Here is a 14,108-nt window from a genome sequence, read left to right as displayed (position 1 = left end):
ACAAGTTTTCGACTTAGTAGTGAGTATCATTGAGCATACAATTTTGGAAAAAATTTTTGTCTAGTAACTAAAATATTTTGCAAAATTTTATATAGAAATAAAATTTTGCAAAATTTTCTACAGAAACAAAATTTTGACTAAATTTTCTATAGAAATAAAATTTTGGCAAAATTTTCTATGGACATCAAATTTTGTCCAAATATATAGAAATAAAATTTTGAATAAAATTTTTATAGAAATAAAATTTGGCAAAATTTTTTATAGAAATAAAAGTTTGAAAAAAATATCAATAGAAATACAATTTAAAAAAAAAATTGTGTAGCAAATAAAAGTTTGCAAAATTTTCTTTGAAATAAAATTTTGCTAAATATTCTATAGAAACCAAAATTTTGACTAAATTTTCTATAGAAATAAAATTTTGACTAAATTTTATATAGAAAAAAATATTTCTATAGTAATAAAATTTTGAATACATTTTTTATAGCAGTGAGTATCAGTGAGCATCAGTAAGAAAAAAATGTTGAGAAAATTTGCTATAGAAATAAAATTTGACAATTTGTTCTTTTAGAAATAAAATTTTGAAAAAATTATCAATAAAAATACAATTTTAGAAAAACTTTTGTGTAGTAAATACAATTCTGCAAAATATTCTACAGAAACAAAATTTTGACTAAATTTTCTATAGAAATAAAATTTTGACAAAATTTTCTATAGAAATAAAATTTTGACCAAATTTTCTAATAAAAAAAATCTACTACTATAAAATTTTGGCAAAATTTTCTATAGAAATAAAATTTTGACTTAAATTTTTATAGAAATAAAATTATCAATAGAAATAAAATTGTGAAAAATTTTTGTGTAACAAACAAAATTTTGCAAAATTTTCTATAGAAATAAAATTTTGCAAAATATTCTATAGAAATAAAATTTTGACTAAATTTTCTATAGAAAAAAATATTTCTAGTAATAAAATTTTGAATAAATTTTCTATAGAAATAAAATTTTGACAAAATTTGCTATAGAAATAAAATTTTGACAAAACTTTTTATAGAAATAACATTTTGACAAAATTTTCTATAAAAAACAACTTTGAAAAAATTTTCTGTCAATATTTCACATATGTTTATGGCCTTAAAATAAAATTAAAAAAAAATAATTTCGATTGTTCGAAATATTTCAAATAAATTGATGTGGGCATTAAAATGGATCGATCCAGCCTATCTGCTAGTCTAACATTCTAGGAAACATAAAAAGATAGACGTAATTGGAAGTTGATTTTCATTTACAATCATGCTGCACATTGATCGAATGAATAACGCAATGGAAACTAATTTGCGTAAAAACTTGCTTAGTTACAAAAATAAAAAGTGTTTTAAAAAATTTGGTTTAGTCGGAGTCGGAGTCGAGCAAAATTTTTACGACTCCGACTCCAGCAAAATCTTCAGACTCCGACTCCGACTCCGGCTCCACAGCCCTGCCCTCCACCATGGATTGCGTAGAAACTTCTACGAAAGACTGTCATCCACAATCGAATTACTTGGGTTGTGGTATCTTAAAACTAATTAACATCGTTTTCTAAATTGTGAGTTAGTCCATACGTGGTATATATCAGAGTTATGTATAGGTAAGTCTACAAATAATTACGAATCGATATGGACTGTTTGCACGATGCGTAGAGAGCCAGAATTGAAATATGGGGGTCGCTTATATAAGGGCTATATACAATTATGAACTTGATATGGACCAATTTTTGTGTGATTGGGGATCGATTTATCTGAGGGCTATATATAACTATAGACCGATATGGACCTAGTTAGGCATGGTTGTTAACGGCCATATACTAGCACAATGTACCAAATTTCAATTGACTCGGATGAAATTTGCTCCTCCAAGAGGCTCCAAAACCAAATCTCGGGATCGGTTTATATGGGGGCTATATTTGATTATTGACTGATATGGACCACTTTTGGCATGGTTGTTAAATATCATATACTACCACCACGTACCAAATTTCAACCAGATCGGATGAAATATGCTTCTCCAAAAGGCACCGGAGGTTAAATCTGGGGATCGGTTTATATGGGAGCTATATATAATTATGGACTGATATGAACCAATTCCTGCATGGTTGTTGGATACCATATACTAACATCACGTACCAAATTTCAACCGAATCGGATGAATTTTGCTCTTCCAAGGGGCTACGGGCGTCAAATCTGGGGATCGGTTTATATGGGGCCTATATATAATTAGGGACCGATTTCGACCAATTTTTGCATGGGTATTTGAGGCCATATATTAACACCACGTACTAAATTTCAACTGAATCAGATGAATTTTGGTCTTCCAGGAGGCTCCGGAGGTCAAATATGGTGATCGGTTTATATAGGGGCTATATATAATTATGGACCGATGTGAACCAATTTTTGCATGGTCATTAGAGACCATATACTAACACCATGTACCAAATTTCAGGGTCGGATAAAATTTGCTTCTCTTAGAGGCTCCTTAAGCCAAATCGGGGGATCGGTTTATATAGGGGCTATATATAATTATGGACCGATATGGACCAATTTTTGCATGGTTATTAGAGACCATATACTAACACCATGTACCAAATTTCAGCCGGATCGGATAAAATTTGCTTCTCTTAGAGGCTCCTTAAGCCAAATCGGGGGATCGGTTTATATGGGGGCTATATATAATTATGAACCGATGTGGACCAATTTTTGGATGGTTCTTAGAGACCATATACTAACACCATGTACCAAATTTCAGCCGGATCGGATGAAATTTGCTTCTCTTAGAGGCTCCGCAAGCTAAATCGGGGGATCGGTTTATATTGGGGCTATATATAATTATGGACCGATGTGGACCAATTTTTGCATGGTTGTTCAAGACCATATACTAACATCATGTACCAAATTTCAGCCGGATCGGATGAAATGTGCTTCTCTTAGAGGATTCGCAAGCCAAATTTGGGGGTCCGTTTATATGGGGGCTATACGTAAAAGTGGACCGATATGGCCCATTTCCAACACAATCCGACCTACATCAATAGGAACTACTTGTGCCAAATTTCAAGTCGATAACTTGTTTCGTTCGGACGTTAACGTGATTTCAACAGACGGACGGACGGACATGCTCAGATCGACTAAGAATTTCACCACGACCCAGAATATTTATACTTTATGGGGTCTTAGAGCAATATTTCGATGTGTTTCAAACGGAATGACAAAGTTAATATACCCCGATTCTATGGTGGAGGGTATAATAAGGTTAAAAGGCCAACTTTTTGAAAATCCGGTAATACATAGATATATATGAGAGCGATATATAAATCTAGACCGATTTGGATGATAGTTTGCACGCTTGGTTGATACTATAGAAGATTACCTTGTGCCAAATTTGAGTAATATCGGTTAATAAATGAGGGCATTATGGTCAAAGATAAGGCTACACCCTGAAAAAGCAGTGAACCCACCAGGAAGAAAAATTTTGGGTTTTTCCTTACAAAACTTATTATGATTTTTAGAAAAATTTAACTAAACCGTATTAAAAACGCTGACATCACGCCAATATCACAAAAATAAGTAAATATTTTTCAAAAAATTCAAGAAAATTTATTACACATAATAATTTTTTTTCATTTGTTAATTAAAATTTTGTAGTTTGAAGGAAAATATTGGAGTTCAAAATTGTAAGAATGCCTTTAGTGCCATCCGAAGTTCACGATGAACGCATTTCTAGTAAAATTTAAATAACACAGTGCAACACAAAAAAATCCAAACAAAAAAATCACTTATCCCAGCGGAAAGTACTCGATGAGAGAAGAAAATTTATGTCTGGATTTTGCTAGATTGTTTGCCGTTCGTCTTTTATGAGCCTCTAAAGTTTTGTCGCCAAATTCGAATTTGAGCACTTTTTGCAATTTTCCTATGACCATAGCTCGAAAAGTGTTGTGAATTCATTTTTGAGGTATTCAGCAATGTTGTAGCTCTTGACTCGGCCAAAATTCTAAATATATTAAGACGTTAAATTTCCATCTTCATGCTCAAAACCACAAAAATGTCGAAAAAATTACCACGTTTATCATCGATTTTTTTCGGGTTTTCGACTACAGCTCCTGAACTATTGAAAATTTTACCAAACATTCAAGGGAAGAAATGTAGCCTATAAAATTATGAACATCTTTGTAGTACACTTTGTATATGACCACTGGTGTGGTACAAAAAACTGTAGAAAGGTAATGGGGATGTAATAAGTTTGTCATTCCGCTTGTAACACATCGGGACCGATTTGGGGTCTTGAGCAATGTTTTATCGATTTGCCTTAGATTGGAAATCTAGAGGTACTTGGGTCCATAAAAAGGTGTGCCGAAGATGGTGTGTATCGGTTCATGTTTCGGTATAGCCCCCTTATAACCCGATCTCCCGATTTGACTTCTTTGGCTTCTGATCACGGTTGCCACAGTTTTACCAAAACTGGTAGATTTTTTACTGTTTGGCAGATTGGTACAATTCTTGATGTTTTGTTAGATTTTGCAAAACATTCCTTTCCAGCTAAGAGGTATTTCACCAAATCTTATAGAAATATAATTTTGACAATATTTTCTGTAGAAATAAAATTTTGACAAAATTTTGTATAGAAATAAAGTTTTTATAAAATTTTCTGCAGAAATAAAATTTTTAAAAAATTTTCTATAGAAATAAATTTTTTTACAAAATTGTCTATAGAAATAAAAGTTTGATAAAATTTTCTATAGAAATAAAATTTTGGCAAACTTTTCTACAGAAATAAAATTTTGCCAAAAATTTTCGGTAGAAATAACATTTTGGCAAAATTTTCTATATAAATAAAATTTTGGTAAAGTTTTCTATAGAAAAAAAATTTGGACAAAATTGTCTATGGAAATAAAATTTTAATAAAATTTTCTATAGAAATAAAATTTTGACAAAATTGTCTATAGAAATAAAATTTTGACAAAATTGTCTATAGAAATAAAATTTTGACACAAATTTTCTATAGAAATAAAATTTTGGCAAAATTTTCTATAGAAATAAAATGTTGGCAACATTTTCTACAGAAATAAAATTTTGGCAAAATTTTCTACAGAAATAAAATTTTGACAAAATTTTCTATAGAAATACAATTTTGGCAAAATTTTCTATAGAAATAAAATTTTGGCAAAATTTTCTACAGAAATAAAATTTTGGCAAAATTTTCTATAGAAATACAATTTTGGCAAAATTTTCTATAGAAATAAAATTTTGGCAAATTTTTCTATAGAAATAAAATTTTGATAAAATTATCTATAGAAATAAAATTTTGATAAAAATTTCTATAGAAATAAAATTTTGATAAAATTATCTATAGAAATAAAATGTTGACAAAAATAAATATATAAAATAAATATATAAAAAATAAAATTTGGGGAAAATGTTCTATAGAAATAAAATGTTGACAAAAATTTTTTATAGTAATAAAATTTTTACAAAATTTTCTATAGAAATAAAAGTTTAATAAAATTTTCTATAGAAATAAAATTTTGGCAAAATTTTCTACAGAAATAAAATTTTGGCAACTTTTTCTACAGAAATAAAATTTTGACAAAATTTTGGTAAAGTTTTCTATAGAAATAAAATGTTGGCAAAATTTTCTATTTAAATAAAATTTTGGTAAAGTTTTCTATAGAAATAACATTTTGACAAAATTGTCTATAGAAATACAATTTTGATAAAATTTTCTATAGAAATACAATTTTGACAAAAATTTTCTATAGAAAAAAAAATTTATTTGTTGTGTTTATCTCAGCTTTAAAACCATTGTGATGACTAAACTACAAGAGTAGCTTAACCAACGGAGGAATAGAATGTTTGTCAAATTTATTTGGGCAAAGCCCTATGGACTGCAAGATGGTTGGATGGACGCACATTTCGGAATTACCACATTCCTCATCAGCATCCTCTACTTGCAGCAAAACTATCAACCAATTATCAGAATTAATTCAGGCAGTTCACTAAACCCAAAGTGAACCACACTTGAACCTTCCGAAAAAATGTTTATGATAGCCGGCTTATGCCGAAATAAATTCATACAAACATTTGTCTTTTCCTTTGCCACCATCAAATCATCGATTTGAGTGCAGTTGGCTGGGTTTATTTTGAGCGTGCTTCCTCTTACTTCATTCGTGTGTTGTTTTTTATTGTTGGTTTGTACTTCAATCATATTTGTTGTGTTGATCTCAGCTTTAGAACCATTGTGTTGACTAAACTACAAGAGTAGCTTAACCAACGGGGGAAAAGAATGTTTGTCAAATTTATTTCGGCAAAGCCATATAGACTGCAAGATGATTGGATGGACGTACGTTTTGGAATTACCACATTCCTCATCAGCATCCTCTACTTGCAGCAAAATTATCAACTAATTATCAGAATAAATTTGGGTGGTTCACCAAAACTAAAGTGAACCACACTTGAACCTTCCGAAAAAAGGTTTCCAATGGTAGGCTTTTGCCGAAATAAATCTTTGTACAAACATCTCTTTTGACAAATTTTTCTGTGGAAATAAAGCTTTGCCAACATTTTCTATAGAAATAAAATGTTGACAAAATTTTCTATAGAAATAAAATTTGGGGAATATGTTCTATAGAAATAAAATTTTGACAAAATTTTCTGTAGAAAATAAATAAAATTTTGATTTTGTAGATTTATGGTAGAATTTTTTTCAAATTTTGGTAGATTACTTTTAGCACTAGTGGCAACCGTGTTCTGGATACCACAATTTTTATCCGATTTGCTTTAAATGGGAAATCTAGAGGTATGTTAGGTCCCCACACATAAGTGTGCGAATATGGTCCATGTTGTGATATAGCCCCATCTTCCGATTTGATATCTTGAGAGTTTAGACATGCCAATATATCTGATACGCCTGAAATTAGAAATCTAGATGTACTTTAGGTCCACACATAAGTGTGCCGAATATGTTTTGAATCGGTCCATGTTGTAATATAGTCCCAATATAGCTCGATATACCGATTTTATTTCTTGAGCGTCCAATTTGTATCCGATTTGCCTGGAATTCGTAGATAGGAGTGCGATCCATAAATAGAAGTGCTGAATATGGGTGTGCATCGGTCCATGTTTTGGTATATGTAACAGGTTGGCTGATAAGTCCCCGGTCTAACAAAGAAAAACACAATTTGTTGTCAAAATTTGTTTTTATTATTCAACATAGTTCAAGAGCGATACAACGATTATAACGACCTTCCAATTTTTTGATACCATTTTGGTAGTACTCCTTCGGTTTTGCCTCAACATAGGCCTCAGTTTCGGCGATCACCTCTTCATTTCAGCCAAATTTTTTCCCTGCGAGCATCCTTTTGAGGTCTGAGAACAAGAAAAAGTCGCTGGGGGCCATATCTGGATAATACGGTGGGTGGGGAAGCAATTCGAAGCCCAATTCATGCATTTTTGCCATCGTTCTCAATGACTTGTGGTACGGTGCGTTGTCTTGGTGGAACAACACTTATTTCTTCTTCATATGGGGGCGTCTTGCCGCGATTTCGACCTTCAAACGCTCCAATAACGCCATATAATAGTCACTGTTGATGGTTTTTCCCTGCTCAAGATAATCGATAAAAATTATTCCAAGCGCATCCCAAAAAACAGAGGCCATTACTTTGCCAGCGGACTTTTGAGTCTTTCCACGCTTCGGAGACGGTTCACCGGTCGCTGTCCACTCTGCCGACTGCCGATTGCACTCAGGAGTGTAGTGATGGAGCCATGTTTTATCTATTGTCAAATATCGACGGAAAAACTCGGGTGTATTACGAGTTAACAGCTGCAAACACCGCTCAGAATCATCAACACGTTCTTGTTTTTGGTCAAATGTGAGCTCGCGCGACACCCATTTTGCACAGAGCTTCCACATATCCAAATATTGATGAATGATATGACCAACACGTTCCTTTGATATCTTTAAGGCCTCTGCTATCTCGATCAACTTCATTTTACGGTCATTCAAAATCATTTTGTGGATTTTTTTGATGTTTTCGTCGGTAACCACCTCTTTCGGGCGTCCACTGCGTTCACCGTCCTCCGTGCTCATTTCACCACGCTTGAATTTTGCATACCAATCAATTATTGTTGATTTCCCTGGGACCGAGTCCAGAAACTCATTATCAAGCCAAGTTTTTGCTTCCACCGTATTTTTTCCCTTCAGAAAACAGTATTTTATCAAAATACGAAATACCTTTTTTTCCATTTTTTTTTACAATAACAAAAGTTGATTAACAAAAGACGCTCTATCTCACAAACTAATTGACTTACAGACGTCAAATTTTGACACGAATCATTTGAAGGTTGGTACTATATAAAAATAATATGAATTTAATACTAGCGACGCCATCTATGTGTCAGACCGGGGACTTATCAGCCAACCTGTTATGTGCTTGGGAAAGTATAGTCATCAAATCCACCTAAAATTATACATATTTTCAAGTAACCCGATACAAGGAAGATTTGTTATATTTGATTCATGGTGGTGGGTATTTATTTGTTCTTCATAATCCCATTCTAAGTAATTTTATATAATTTTCGTATACAGTTTTGTCCAGGCCAAATTTGAACCGTCTCTACTTGTAGATTTATTCTCCTAAAAATATGCAATATTTTTGTAATATTTTTATACATTAAAAAAACAATGTTGGGAAACCTTTGAGATTCCGTTGTAAAGGGTGATTTGTTAAGAGCTTGATAACTTTTTTTTTTTAAAAAAACGCATAAAATTTGCAAAATCTCATCGGTTCTTTATTTGAAACGTTAGATTGGTCCATGACATTTACTTTTTGAAGATAATTTCATTTAAATGTTGACCGCGGCTGCGTCTTAGGTGGTCCATTCGGAAAGTCCAATTTTGGGCAACTTTTTCGAGCATTTCGGCCGGAATAGCCCGAATTTCTTCGGAAATGTTGTCTTCCAAAGCTGGAATAGTTGCTGGCTTATTTCTGTAGACTTTAGACTTGACGTAGCCCCACAAAAAATAGTCTAAAGGCGTCAAATCGCATGATCTTGGTGGCCAACTTACCGGTCCATTTCTTGAGATGAATTGTTCTCCGAAGTTTTCCCTCAAAATGGCCATAGAATCGCGAGCTGTGTGGCATGTAGCGCCATCTTGTTGAAACCACATGTCAACCAAGTTCAGTTCTTCCATTTTTGGCAACAAAAAGTTTGTTAGCATCGAACGATAGCGATCGCCATTCACCGTAACGTTGCGTCCAACAGCATCTTTGAAAAAATACGGTCCAATGATTCCACCAGCGTACAAACCACACCAAACAGTGCATTTTTCGGGATGCATGGGCAGTTCTTGAACGGCTTCTGGTTGCTCTTCACTCCAAATGCGGCAATTTTGCTTATTTACGTAGCCATTCAACCAGAAATGAGCCTCATCGCTGAACAAAATTTGTCGATAAAAAAGCGGATTTTCTGCCAACTTTTCTAGGGCCCATTCACTGAAAATTCGACGTTGTGGCTCGTTAGTAAGTCTATTCATGATGAAATGTCAAAGCATACTGAGCATCTTTCTCTTTGACACCATGTCTGAAATCCCACGTGATCTGTCAAATACTAATGCATGAAAATCCTAACCTCAAAAGAATCACCCTTTACAAAAACGCTAAGAGATTTTTTTTTTCGTTTCCTGATACTTTAAATTGTTACATATTTTTTACCTTCTGTAAAGTAGTTAATGCGATGACCATTATTCTGGTTTGTGATTTCTATGGAAATGTGCTGTACCATATTGGGTAACACACACAAAACCCTCGAAAGCAATGCAATCCTTCCTTAGCGAATTTGTATGAATGTAATTACGCTGATTTCTGATAGCCAAAGGGTCATTTTGGAGGTTTTGCCATTTTGTTAGGGGGTGCAAAATTTGTGAAATATATGTAAATTATTTATAATGGATTGTAAGGGAAAAGAGATTATTCCCATGAATAATTCAAACTGTTGAAAATACGATATAAATATGGTTCTTCGTTACTAATGGATATGGGTTAAATTTAAAAAATATGGATATAATCACTACACATAACAAAAATATTGCATGTTGGCTTAGGTCAGGGCGTAGATGCAATTTTACTTGAAATCTAATGACTATTGTCACAAAAAAATAAAATGTTCAATGGTGTAAAAGGATAATAATGTTAGGTTAAAGTGGCATCCCAATTAAGTTTAGGCTCACTTGGACTATTCACTCCATTTTCCATATAATAAACAAGTATATACGGACTTAAGTTCGACCGGGCCGAATCTTAAATACCCACCACCATGAATCAAAAAATATAATTGTTTCAGGTGGATTTGATGACAGATACTCTGCCAAGCAAACGTATATACACTGAAAAAAAAAGCATACTCGGTTCCAAAGATTTTGTCTTTACTTTAAAAAATTTGGTATTGATTCCGAGCCAAAGAAGCGGAGAATACAAGTAAGGATACTTTTAAGACACAATGCTCTTTTAAATTTAGGTTTTGTGTGCTTGCTTCTAGGAAGCAAATTTTAATTTTTCGCTTTCTCAGCTTTTTTTTCTTCATATGCTATCAAAGTCCTTTAAAAACGAGTTAACGGCAACTTTATTTTCCAAATTAGGACTCGACTTCCAGTAGAAATTATGCTATGTTTGAAGTAAAAAACTTCTTTAACATAAAGTTTTGAAAAACATGTCCTATAATTGAACGATTTTTTGCTTTGTAGTCAAGATGCAAAAAGACAACAAATTTAAAGACAATTTCATTAAATTTAAAGAATTTTTCTGAATTATTAAAGTCAAGTTGGCCTTAGCCTAAAAAATTTTTCTTTCATGTTAAGATACCCATTTTTAAGTCAAATCACTTAATTATAAGGACAATACGACTTCATTGAAAAGTTTATCGACTTTTAGACAAAGAAAATAACTTTATTTTAGAGAAATGTGTCTTCTATGCAAAATTTGTATTCGTATTTTAAAGACATGAAATCTTTGACCTCACGACAATATTTTTTTCAGTGTACCAGCATATAAATCGGGAGACTTAACGCATGGGAGCTATACAAAAACATGGACCGATCCACAATACCGATAATCGCTACACCTATTTACGGATCGAAAATAAATCTAAATTTTGAATTTCCGGAAAATCGCATAAAAATTGGGATGTCTACACACTTAAGAGGTCATATGAGGTAACTACGACAACATGAATCGATACACACCATAATCGGCGTACTTATGCGTAGACCCAAAATATCTTCAGATCTTAAATTTCAGGTAAATCGGATAAAAATTGTGGTGTCTTAAAGACCAAGACCACCATAATCGGCGTACTTATGCGTAGACCCAAAATATCTTCAGATCTTAAATTTCAGGTAAATCGGATAAAAATTGTGGTGTCTTAAAGACCAAGATATACACCCATTTTGGCACACTTATTTATGAACCCAAAATACCTCTCGATTTTGAATTATAGGCAGATCGGATAAAAGTTCGGATGTCTAGATGCTCAAGAAGTCAAATCGGGAGATAGGGCTATATGGAAACTAAACTAAACCTTGGACCGATACACACCATGTTCGGCATACCTCTAGATTTTTAATTTCAGGTAAATCGAATAGAAAATACGGTGTCTAGAAGCCCAAGACCTCAAATCGGGGGATCGGTTTATATGGGAGCTATATCAAAATCTGGGCCGATATAATCCATCTACGAACTTGGCCTGTGTGTAGATATAGCCCATCTTTGAACTTGGCCTGCGTGCAGACAAAAGTCGAATCTGTGCCAAATTTCAGGATGATAGCGCCATTATTGAAGACTGTAGCGTTATTACAACAGACAGACAGACGGACATGCTTATATCGTCTTAGAATTTCTCCCTGATCAAGAATATATATACTTTATATAGTCGTAAATCGATATTTCGATGTGTTACAAACGGAATGACAAACTTAATATACCCCCCTCACCATTCTATGGTGCTGGATATAAAAAAGGGTTAAAAATTCAAGAATTGTAGGTTAGGCTTAACACGGATGGCAATGGTTCTTCCATATGGCGGTGTGGTCTAGAGCCCAGCCCTTCTGTTTATGAAAATGGTGTTATAAACTGTTTTTTTAGTTGAATATGCGAAACACTTCAAAGTTTTGGTTTTAATCTTATCCCCATAATAAATCCAAATAACACATTTAAGATTTATAGAGCTAATGGTTTAAGTGGGCTCGCTGTTTAACGTATTATCGCAAATTGGAAAGGAATGTTAGTGTGTTTTACCAGATCAGATGGTTTGTCAGTGAAAAGAGTTGTCTGATAAGGATGTCTAGCAATCACTTAAACCTCTAATGCCCCAATTTTTTTGCCAACTGAATAAATTTTCAATGTTAACGACACATTTATACCGGTGAAAATTCAGCATATGCTGCAAAGCCTCTTGAATAGTTTCAAATAAGATTTGTTTTTATTTTGCCTATTTTTGGTGTCTTAAGGTGTGTTTTACAAAAAGCTTCCTTATTAAATTGGGCATTAGAGGGTTAAAACTATGATAAACTCAATAACCAACCCTTAGATCTCAAACGTAGTACTGAAGAGGGAAACTCAATTAAAACAGGCCACACATGGGTCAATTCAATTATTTGTTTAATTTCTATACCCTCCACCATAGGAACTTTAACTTTGTCATTCCGTTTGTAACACATCGAAATATTGCTCTAAGACCCCATAAAGTATATATATTTTGGGTCGTGGTGAAATTCTGAGTCGATCTGAGCATGTCCGTCCGTCCGTCTGTTGAAATCACGCTAACTTCCGAACGAAACAAGCTATCCACTTGAAATTTGGCACAAGTAGTTGTTATTGATGTAGGTCGGATGGTATTGCAAATGGGCCTTATCGGTCCACTTTTACGTATAGCCCCCATATAAACGGACCCAAAAATTTGGCTTGCGATGCCTCTAAGAGAAGCAAATTTCATCCGATCCGGCTGAAATTTGGTATATGGTGTTAGTATATGGTCTCTAATAACCATGCAAAAATTGGTCCACATCGGTCCATAATTATATATAGCCCCCATATAAACCGATCACCAGATTTGAACTCCGGTGCCTCTTGGAAGACCAAAATTCATCTGATTCAGTTGAAATTTGGTACATGATATTAATATATGGCCTCAAACACCCATGCAAAAATTGGTCGATATCGGTCCATAATTATATATAGTTAGTATATGGTCTCTAACAACCATGCAAAAATTGGTCTATATCGGTCCATAATTATATATAGCCCCCATATAAACCGATCACCAGATTTGAACTCCGGAGCCTCTTGGAAGACCAAAATTCATCTGATTCAGTTGAAATTTGGTACATGATGTTAATATATGGCCTCAAACACCCATGCAAAAATTGGTCGATATCGGTCCATAATTATATATAGGCCCCATATAAACCGATCCCCAGATTTGACCTTCGGAGCACCTTGGAAGAGCAAAATTCTTCCCATTCGGTTGAAATTTGGTACGTGATGTTAGTATATGGTATCCAACAACCATGCAAAAATTGGTCCACATCGGTCCATAATTATATATAGCCCCCATATAAACCGATCACCAGATTTGAACTCCGGAGCCTCTTGGAAGACCAAATTTCATCTGATTCAGTTGAAATTTGGTACATGATGTTAATATATGGCCTCAAACGCCCATGCAAAAATTGGTACATATCGGTCCATAATTATATATAGCCCCCATATAAACCGATCACCAGATTTGAACTCCGGAGCCTCTTGGAAGACCAAAATTCATCTGATTGAGTTGAAATTTGGTACGTGATGTTAATATATGGCCTCAAACACCCATGCAAAAATTGGTCGATATCGGTCCATAATTATATATAGTTAGTATATGGTCTCTAACAACCATGCAAAAATTGGTCTATATCGGTCCATAATTATATATAGCCCCCATATAAACCGATCACCAGATTTGAACTCCTGAGCCTCTTGGAAGACCAAATTTCATCTGATTCAGTTGAAATTTGGTACATGATGTTAATATATGGTCTCTAATGACCATGCA

The sequence above is a fragment of the Haematobia irritans genome, chromosome 4 (genome assembly GCF_050003625.1).
Source record: "Haematobia irritans isolate KBUSLIRL chromosome 4, ASM5000362v1, whole genome shotgun sequence".
Lineage (NCBI taxonomy): Eukaryota > Metazoa > Arthropoda > Insecta > Diptera > Muscidae > Haematobia > Haematobia irritans.
Note: the sequence above shows the minus strand (reverse complement) of the source record.